The sequence below is a fragment of the Tachyglossus aculeatus genome, unplaced genomic scaffold (assembly GCF_015852505.1).
Source record: "Tachyglossus aculeatus isolate mTacAcu1 unplaced genomic scaffold, mTacAcu1.pri scaffold_105_arrow_ctg1, whole genome shotgun sequence".
In the NCBI taxonomy this organism is placed as follows: Eukaryota; Metazoa; Chordata; class Mammalia; order Monotremata; family Tachyglossidae; genus Tachyglossus; species Tachyglossus aculeatus.
In genome coordinates this window covers 811,757-822,341 of record NW_024044844.1, presented here as the reverse complement: position 1 = coordinate 822,341, position 10,585 = coordinate 811,757, and the positions used below count along the sequence as shown (strand labels likewise).

The following is a 10,585-nucleotide window of genomic DNA, read 5'->3' as shown; positions in this document are numbered from 1 at the left end:
CTTCATGTGTGACATTGGCTAAGCCACTTCACTTCTCCGTGCCTCAGTTACCTCATCTGTAAAAGGGGGATTAAGATGGTGAGCCCCATGTGGGACAGGAACTGTGTCAAACCCAATCTGCTTGTATCCACCCCCGATATTAGCACAGTGCCTGGCACATACTAAGCCCTTAAAAATATCACAATCATTACCATCATTATTATTGTTAACATTATTAATCATAATTAGAAGCCATGTTCTCTGCCCATAATAAGCTTACAGTCTAGAGTCAAGTTAACAGTCTACAGTAGTCCACTAGTTCATTCAATCGTTCAGTCATATTTATTGAGTGCTTACGGTGTGCAGAGCACTGTACTAAGCGCTTGGGAAGTAAAAGTCGGCAACATATAGAGACGTCCCCAACCCAACAACGTGCTCACAGTCTAGAACGGGGAGACAGACAGCAAGACAAAACATGTACACAGGTGTCAAAACTGTCAGAATACATAGAAGTATAGCTAATTTTATAGCAGAGTCGAGGATGACACCAAGGTTTCGGGCTTGTGATATGGGAAGGATGGTAGTGCCATGAACAGTAATGGGAAAGTCAGAGAGAAGGCAGGGTTTGGGAGGGAAAATAAGGAGTTCAGTCTTGGACATATTGAGTTTTAGATGGCAAGCAGACATCCAGATGGAGATATCTTGAAGGCAGGAGGAGACACCAGCATGAAGGGAGGGAGAGAGAGCAGGGGCAGAGATGGAGATTTGGGTGTCATCAGCATAGAGATGATAGTTGAAGCCGTGGGAGCAATTGAGTTCACCAAGGGAGTGAATGTAGATAGAGAACAGAAGGGGACCAAGAACTGACCCTTGAGGAACCCCTACAGTAAGGGGATGGGAGGGGGAAGAGGACCCCGCAAAAGAGACTGAGAATGACTGGCCCGAGAGATAAGAGGAGAACCAGGAGATGACAGAGTGTAGAGCCAAGGTTGGATAGCGTTTTGAGGAGAAGGGGGTGGTCCACAGTTTCGAAGGCAGTTGAGGGGTCGAGGAAGATTAAGAAAGAGTAGGAGCCATTGGATTTGGCAAACAGGAGGTCATTGGTGACCTGTGAGAAGGCAGTGTACGTGGAATGTAGGGGACGGAAGCCAGATTGGAGGGGATCAAGGAGAGAATTGGCGTTGAGGAATTCAAGGCAGCGTGTGTAGACGACACATTCAAGGAGTTTGGAAAGGAATTGTAGGAGGGAGATAGGCGATAACTAGAAGGGAGGTGGGGTCAAGAGAGGGTTTTTTAATGAGAAGCAGTGCGGCCTACTGGAAAGAGCACAGGCCTGAGTGATTACCACTAATAATAATGATAATTATGGTTATTGTTAAACACCTACTATGTGCCAGGTACTGGTACTGTACTAACTCTGGGGTAGGTGCAAACTAATTGGATTGGACACAGTCCCTGTCCCATAGGGAGCTCACAGTCTTAATCCCCTTCGTACAGATGAGGCAACTGTGGCACAGAGAAGTTGAGTGACTTGCACTAGGTCACACACAGTAGACAAGTGGCAGAGATAGGATTAGAACCCATATCTTCTGAGTCCCAGGCCCATGCTCTTTCCACTCGGCCACACTCCTTCTCAAACGGTTTCAATCAATCAATCATTCAATGATATTTATTGAGTGTTTACTGTGTACAGAGCACTGTAGTAAGCATTTGGGAAAATACAATACAACCGAGTTGGTAGACACAATCCCTAGCCTCAAGAATCCTACAGGCAAGAGGGATTTTTCTATGTATTCCTGTCCAATTTTGGGGTCTTCAAGGAATCACCCCAGTCTATCTTGTCATGCATTTAAGCACAAGGACTAACCAAGGACAATCCACATTGACACAGGCATTCACACAGCCAACTCCATTGGAGACCACCAACTAGGGCTTTGAAAAAGGGGAATGTGGTATGGCAAAGCTGAGGAGGGGACTGTCTCAGATCATTTTCGATCTGCAGACAAGTTTTCTCACTGCTCCCTTCACGCCCCGGTTCCTCAGGCTGTAGATGAGGGGTTTCACGGTGGGAGGCACACGCTGTAGAAGAGGGACCCTACCAGGTCCAGAATGGATGGGGGCTTGGTGATAGCGGTGGCATATTCTAACAGGGATGGGGAGACAAATAAAGTCACGATGGTGATGTGGGGCAGGCAGGTGGAGAAAGTTTTGGCCTGGCCTGTTGTGGACCATGTCCTCAGAACAGCTGAGAAGATGTGCATGTAAGATAGAGTTATGGAGGCAAAGCAGTCCGAAGCCTATAAGCATGTTGAAAGCAATGACTCCCAGCTCACTGTGGAAACCTCTGGAGCAGGAGAGTCTCAGGAGTGGAGGGATGTCACAAAAGAATTAATCACTTCGGACCCACAGGAGGATGTGGAGAAGGATGCAGCCGTGTGCAGGAGACCATTGAGATCCCCGCTCAGCCACGAGGCAACCGCCATCTTCCCACGAGCCCTCGGATACATGATAATGTCATAGCTAAGGGAGCAGCAAATGGCCACGTAGCAGTCCTGGAACATTGCCGTGAGCAAGGCCATTTCGGAACTGGCAGAAAATACGAAGAAAAACACCTGGAGGACGCAGCCCGGGAAAGAGACGGATCTGTTGTTGGTCATGGAGTTGAGGATGGACTTGGGGACAATGGTGGAGATGAGACAGGGGTCAAGGATGGACAGGGTCCTGAAAAAGAAGTACATGGGGGTGTGGAGGCGATTCCCCATCAGGGCTGCCAGGTAGAGCAGGAGGAACAGAGCGGCGTGGAACAGCTGCAACTCTCGGAATTCTGAGAATCACAGAAGGAGGAATTCTGTCACCGCTGTGCTATTGTCTCTGCTTTTAAGGTCACGTTGTGTTTTCCTGGAGGCGAAAGGAGAATCAGACTTCTAAAAGAAAGAGCACAGAGCACAGAGCTCTGCACATGTTACTCCCCTCCTCAAATATCTTCAGTGGCTGCCTGTCAACCTACGAATCAAGCAAAAACTCCTCACCCTCGGCTACAAGGCTCTCCATCACCTCTCCCCCTCCTACCTCACCTCCCTTCTCTCCTTCTATAGTCCAGCACGCACCCTCCGCTCCTCTGCTGCTAGCCTCCTCACTGAGCCTCCTTCTCGCCTGTCTCTCCATCGACCCCGGGCCCAAGTCCTTCCCCTGGCCTGGAATGCCCTCCCTCCACACATCCGCCAAGCTAGCTCTCTTCCTCCCTTCACAGCCCTACTGAGAGCTCACCGCCTTCAGGAGGCCTTCCTAGAATGAGCCCCCTTTTTCATCCCCTCCTCCCCATCCCCCCCGCCCCACCTCCTTCCCCTCCCCACAGCACTTGTATATATTTGTACAGATATATTACTCTATTTATTTTACTTGAACATGTTTACTATTCTATTTATTTTATTAATGATGTGCATTTAGCTACAATTCTATTTGTTCTGACGATGTTGACACCTGTCTACATGTTTTGTTTTGATGTCTGTCTCCCCCTTCTAAACTGTGAGCCCGTTTTTGGGTAGGGACCATCTCTATATGTTGCCGATTTGTATTTCTCAAGCGCTTAGTACAGTGCTCTGCACACAGTAAGTGCTCAATAAATACGATTGAATGAATGAATATGGGAGTCGGAGGACCTGGGTTCTATTTCTGTAGCTGCCCGTTCCTTGAAGTCTCTGGGCCTCAGTTTCCTCATCTTTAAAATGGAGATCTGATAGTTCTTCTCCTTCCCCCTTAGTCTGTGAACCCCATGTGGGATGAAGACTGTGTCTGACCTAATTATCTTGTACTTATCCCAAGGCTTTATATAGTCCTTGACCCATTAATAAAAACTTAACAAATACCACAATTATTATTGATTACCATCAGGAGATGAGTATATCATATGAAATAGATGTTCCTGATGACCCTTCTGATGACCACCTTCTACTACACCTCAACTCTGCTTTACCTCCTACTCCACCCCACCTCCCCCACTCACCTACCTGAATACACACTCGATCTCATCATCGCTAACCACTGTACGATCTCTACACTCACCAACTCTCAAATCCCTCTATGTGACCACAACCTCTTTACTTGCCTCTTCTCCCACACTCCTCCTCCCCATAAATCTGTGCTATTGGCCCACAGAGACCTCCTATACTTTGACCCAATCCAATTTTCTCAACCCATCATGCCCTACTTAGCCTTCATACCTCAACTACTCTCCCTTCATGACCAAATAGATGCTCTCAACACCACCCTCTCTGTGGATCTCAACTCACTTGCTCCCCTATCCCTTCGCTGTTCTCGTACCACTAACCCACAGCCCTGGATAACCAGCACAGTCAGCCTCATTCACTCTTGTGCTCAAGATGCTGCTTGTGGAAATCTAAATAGTAGGTCGACTTTGTCCATTTTAAGTTTTTCCTTGCATGCTGTAACTCCGCCCTCTTCTCTGCCCAGCAGAATTATTTCTCCACTCTTATTGGCACTCTTGCCCATCATCCTAGCCAGTTGTTCCAGACATGCAACACCCTCCTCAAGCCGCTTGTCCCTCCGCCTCGCCCATCCCTTTCCCCTAATGATCTGGCTACCTATTTTGTTTAGAAAACTGACACTGTCATACACGAACTCCCTAAAATCTCCCATAACCCTCTTCAGTCTCTCCCCTTTCCGGTCCCCTTCTCAACTTTCCCATCCTTCCCAGCAGTATCTCAAGAGGAGATCTCCTGCCACGGCTCAAAAGCCATCCGTTCACAAGCCTCCACCTGCGCATCCAAACACATTACTTCATACCTTATCAAAATTCTTGCCCCCTTCCTTCTTCTCTAACCATCTTCAACAGTTTGCTCTCCATTGGCTTCTTCACTGCTTTCAAACATGCCCATGTCACCCCAATCCTAAAAAATCCTTCCCTTGACCCCATGACTCCCTCCAGTTATTTCCCCATCTCCCTCATACCACTTCTATTCAAACTTCTTGGGTGAGTTGCCTACACCCGCTGTATCAAATTCCTCTCCTCCAGTTCTCTCCTTGACTCTCTTCAATCTGTCTTCTGCCCCCTTCACTACACAGAAAAATCGTCCTCTCGAAGGTCACCAATGATCTCCTTATTGCCAAATCCAACGGTCTAATCCTCCTAGACCTCTCAGACATCTTCGACAGAGTGGACTATCCCCTTCTTCTGGAAACGTTATCCAACCTTGACTTCACGAATACCGTGTAACCCCCTCCTACCTCACCTTGCTTCTCCCCTACTACAACCCAGACCACACACTTCGCTCCTCTAATGCTAACCTTCTCACTGGCCTCGATCTCACCTATCTCACCCCCGAACCCCTCTCCTGGTTCTCCTCTTATCTCTCTGGCCATTCATTCTCCATGTTGGGCTCTTCCTCTGCCTCCCACCCCCTAACTGTGGGGGCCCCTCAAGGTTCAGTTCTGGGTCCCCTTCCATTTTCCATCCACACCCACTCCCTTGGAGAACTCATTCAGTCCCGTGGCTTCAACTACCACCACTATGTGGATGATACACAAATCTACATCTCCAGCCCTGATTTCTCTCCCTCTCTGCAGTCTCACATTTCATCTTGCTTTCAAGACATCTCTCCTTGGATCATCCCAACCCCTCAGGTTTAATGTGTCCAAAACTGAACTCCTTTTCTTCCCATGCTAACCTTTTCCTCCCCATGACTTTCCCATCCCTGTAGAGCGAACCTCCAGCCTTCCTATCTCACTAGCCCATAACTTTGGTGTGATCCTAGACTCCTCTCTCTCATTCAATCCACATATTCAATCCATCACTAAATCTTGTTGGTCCCACTTTCACGACATCACTAAAATCCACTCTTTCCTCTCCACCCAAACTGCTACCACCTTAATACCTAGCACTCATACTTAATACCACTCATCCTATCCTGCCTGGATTACTGCATCAGCCTCCTTGCTGACCTCCCTGGCTCCTGCCTCTCCCCACTCCAGTCCATATTTCACTCTGCTGCTTGGATCATGTTTCTACAAAAACGTTCAGTATATGTCAACCGCTCCTCGAAAAACTCCAATGGTTGCCCATCTACCTCCACCTCAAAAAAACTCCTCACAATTGGCTATAAAACACTCCATCACCTTGCCCACTCCGACCTAACTTTGCTTCTCTCCTATTACAACCCAGACCACACACTTCACTCCTCTACTGCTAACCTTGTTACTGGGCCTCAATCTCACCTATCTCACCCCTGACCCCTTGCCCAAGTCCTGCCTCCGACCTAGAACGCCCTGCATCCTCAAATCCAGCAATTACTCTCCTCCCTTCAAAGCCTTACTTAAGACACATCTCGTCCAGGAGGCCTTCCCTAAGCCCCCCCCTTTCCTCTTCTCCCACTCCTTTCTGCGTCACCCTGACATTCTCCCTTTGTTCTCCCCCACTTCCATCCCTACAGCACTTATGTATATATCTTTAATTCATTTATTTATATTAATGCCTTTCTCCCCCACTCTAAACTGTATGCTCTTTGTGGGAAGGGAATGTGTCCGTTTATTGTTCTATTGTGCTTTCTCAAGAGCTTAGTTCGGTGCTCTGCACACAATAAGCCCTCAATAAATACTATTGAATGAATAAAAGTTACCATTATTATTATTGTTATTATTATTTCATTTAAGTGCTTACTATGTGCCAAGTGCTGTGGCACTGTAGAGAAGCAGTGTGGCCTAGTGGAAAGAGCACGTGCCTGGGAGTCAGAGGAACTGGATTCTAATTCTGGCTCTGCCACAAGATAATCGGGTCAGACATAGTCCCTGTCCTACATGAGGTTTACAGTTTAAGAGTAGGAGGGAGAAGAGGTATTGAATTCTCATTTTACACGTGAGGAAACTGAAGCCAGGAGAAGTGAATTGACATGCTCAAGGTCACACAGCTTGTTTAGAGGTTTAGAACCCAAGTCCTCTGGCTCCTAGGTCCATTCCATTTCCACCAGGCCACACTGCTTCTCATGGATACCTAGAGTGATGACAATAGATTATGGACAATAGATAACTCGATGATCTTGTAAGTCCTCCAGTGCTCAACACAGCTCTTGGCACATAGTAAGCACCTAACAAATAACATTCCTTCTCAGGGTCGCACCTGGAGAGTTTCCTGTACTCTATCTGTCTTGACTATGGGAGGAAGAGTCAAGCAGAAGCATATCCATTACATTTCTAGCTTGGGCAGTGGCTAGCAAGTGGAAGGCAATCTGCTACAAGTCAAAACTCCCCTGTGTTGGGAAGCAGCAGTATGGGAGAGAGTCCAGGATGGAGATCACGTTTACTGTGCGGAAGGAAGCAATGGTAAACCACTTCCGTATTTTTACCAAGAAACCTCTATGGATAAGCTACCAGAACCATCGTAGATGGAGGCGGGGCATTCTGGGAGAGTCGTGTCCATGACATCGCTATAGGCCTTTGATGACTCGACAGCTTGAGACAAGACAACAAATACCATCATACTCCTTATTAACACTAAGAACCATTCTACCGATTAATGGTATTTATTGAGCATTTATTGTGTGTAGAGCACTGCACTAAGCGTTTGGGAAAGTATGATGCAACAGAGCTGATAGACATGTAACCTGTGTACAAGGAGTTTACAGTCAACAAGTAGAATAAACTAAAACGATCATGTGAAGATATGTATTTAAAGATCTTGGAACATGGATTCCTGAGACCCCTTCACCGCTCCAGGAAAAAGGTCCTTAATCACACACACCTGTATGTGACCCAGCATTATAAATTTTTGATGATATTTGTTAATAATGATGATATTGGTTTTTGTTAAGCACTTACTATTTGTCAAGCACAGTTCTAAGTACTGGGGTGTATACAAGGTAATCAGGTTGGACAAAGTCCTTGTTCCACATGGGGCTCAGTCTTAATCCCCATTTTATAGATGAGGTAACTGAAGCCCAGAGGAGTTGAATGACTTGCCCAAGGTCACATAGCAGACATGTGGTGGAGTTGGGATTAAAACCCAGATCCCTCTGACTCCCAGACCTGTGCTCTTTCCACTAGGCCAAGCACTTACTATGTGTTAAGTACTGTTCTATGCGCTAGAGTAGAAACAATTCAATCAAGCTGGACATAGTCCCTGTCCCACATGGGGCTCACAGTCAAAACGAGCTCCTCCACTAGTTGTCTGCTGCGTAACTTTGGGCAGGTTACTTCACTTCACTGGGCCTCAGTTACCACATCTTTAAAATGGGGATTAAGGCAGTGAGCCCCATGTAGGACATGGACTGTGTCCTACCTAATTACCTGGTATCACCCCATTGCTCAGTACAGTGTCTGGCACGTAGTAAGCACTAAACAGATACCATGGGACAAAAACAATGAAGACAATATGAAAATGGCTCACTTAGATTAAGACACGAAAGGATCCAGCGCTTAGAACAGTGCTTTCCACATAGTAAGTGCTTAATAAATGCTATTATTATTATTTTGGCATTAAGAGGTATTCAACACACACAGTGGCTGGTCCAGCTTTTGGGCAGCTCCAGTGAGGCCTGGACTTTCAACGGACTCTGGGTAAAAGGACTGACATTCCCTGACCACGCCTGATGTACCTCATCTTCTCCTCAAAACCAACAACCTACCTAAAATCCTTAGCCCAGGGTATCTTTCTTCTGAGCTGGAATTTGGATGGAAGTCGGGAATCGAAATGGAGAACCCAAGCAGGCTACATAACCGGTTTCCCTTAGAAATGCATCTTCCCCTCAGCGGGCCACAGTTTCCCCATGTGCAGAATGAGCACAGCAGCTGCAGATCTGAGACGGGACATTAAAGTCCTACCACAAGGGTGGAATGGAAGGCCATATAGGAATCAGCTCTCCTGATGACGAAGAGAGGCACGACTGAGACCAAGGGATCTTTCCCGGCTTCTGCATTTCAGTAGTGAGGCCAGACTGGGGTTGGAGGTGAATTTTTATGGAAAGTTAACTGGGGACCTGGGGAAAAAGGCAAAAAGCAAAACTCTGATTAAACCGAATAGACAATGCAGGAGAAATTATCTCTCTCTGGGGCGGTGGTTTTGGGGAGCAGGGAGATGGAGAGGAGAGAGGTGGTGCTGACTTGGCATGTTGTTTGGTCCCCAGATATCCAGGCGGCAAGAGGCTCAATTAGACAGGGCAGGGAATCAAATCATAGAAATGCATTGCCTGAAGCAGCCTCAAGGGGTCATTCCTTCCATCCCTCTCTGGTGACTTTTTCTTGTGCTCAGGCCAGGAAAGATACTGCCTTTCTGGCCTCTGAACTCAGCCATGCTAAAACTTTCTTTTTTCCTTGACTTCTCTCTTTCAGTCAACCCACCTATTCAATCCATCACTAAATCCTGTCAGTCCCACCTTCACAGCATCGCCAAAATCCACCCTTTCCTCTCCACCCAAATGCTACCACCTTAATACAGTCACTCATCCTATCCTGCCTGGATTACTGCATCAACCTCCCCGCTGACCTTCCAGCCTCCTGCCTCTCCCCACTCCAAATCATACTTAACTCTGCTGCCTGGATCATTTTTCTACGAAAACGTTCAGTACATGTTTCTCCACTCGTCAAGAAACTCCAGGGTTACCCATCTACCTCTGTATCAAACAAAAACTCCTCACCATTGGCTTTAGAGCACTCCATTACCTTGCACCCTCCTACCTCACCTTGCTACTCTTCTACTACTACCCAGCCCACACACTTCGCTCCTCCAATGCCAACTTTATCAGTGTACCTCTATCTCATCTATCTCACCGCTGACTCCTTGTCCATGTCCTGCCTCTGGCCTGGAATGCCCTCCCTCCTAAACTCCAATTAGTCTCTCCCACTTCAAAGCCTTATTTCAGGCACATCTCCTCCAGGAGGCCTTCCCTGATTAAGCCTTCCTTTCCTCTTTTTCCTTTCCCTTCTGCATCGCTCCGAAATTGCTTCCTTTGTTCTTCCCCCTCCAAGCCCCACAGCACTTGTGTGCATATCTGTACACTCTCTGTGGGTAGGGAATGTGTCTGTTTATTGTTTTACTGTAATCTCCCAGGCACTTAGAACAGTGCTCTGAACACAGTAAGCGCTCAATAAATATGATTGAATCCATGAATATTTGTTAAGTGCTTACTATGTGCCAAGCACTGAACTAAGCGTTGGGATAGATTCAAGAAAAGCAGCTCCCACATGGGGCTCACAGTCTAAGTAGGAAGGAGAACAAATTTTGAATACTCATTTGAAGATGAGCAAACTGAGGCCCAGAGAAGTTAAGTGACTTGCCTAAGGTCACACAGGAGGCATGTGATGGAAACGGAATTAGAACCCAGGTTTCTGATTCCCCGGGCAGTGTTCTTTCCACTAGGCCATGCTGTTCCTCTCACAGATTATCACCTCAGTTCTCTTCTCTACTGTTCAGGAAGGAAGAGTTTGCTCTCCTGCCATTGGTGGGAGAAGAAGCTCTCTTCTTCCCCAGAACCCCTCATGTTCTTACCTCCAGTTACATTTTGTCATAAGTGGGCTTCAGGTTTAGCTAGCCTGGGACTCCCTCCCCTTCATATGGACCACACCACGATGCTCCCCACCATCAAAGCCATATTAAAATTTC

The 10,585-nt window shown here is 47.1% G+C and overlaps 1 non-coding gene and 1 pseudogene across 1 annotated transcript; one reads left to right on the top strand and one right to left on the bottom strand.

The window, feature by feature from the left end:
• Positions 1 to 1,959: 1,959 nt before the first annotated feature.
• On the bottom strand, positions 1,960 to 7,408 carry LOC119922497 (annotated as a pseudogene).
• LOC119922520 lies at positions 7,091 to 7,228 on the top strand. Its single transcript, XR_005448656.1, has one exon. It is a non-coding gene; the product is annotated as a small nucleolar RNA SNORA7 (small nucleolar RNA).
• Positions 7,409 to 10,585: the final 3,177 nt, after the last annotated feature.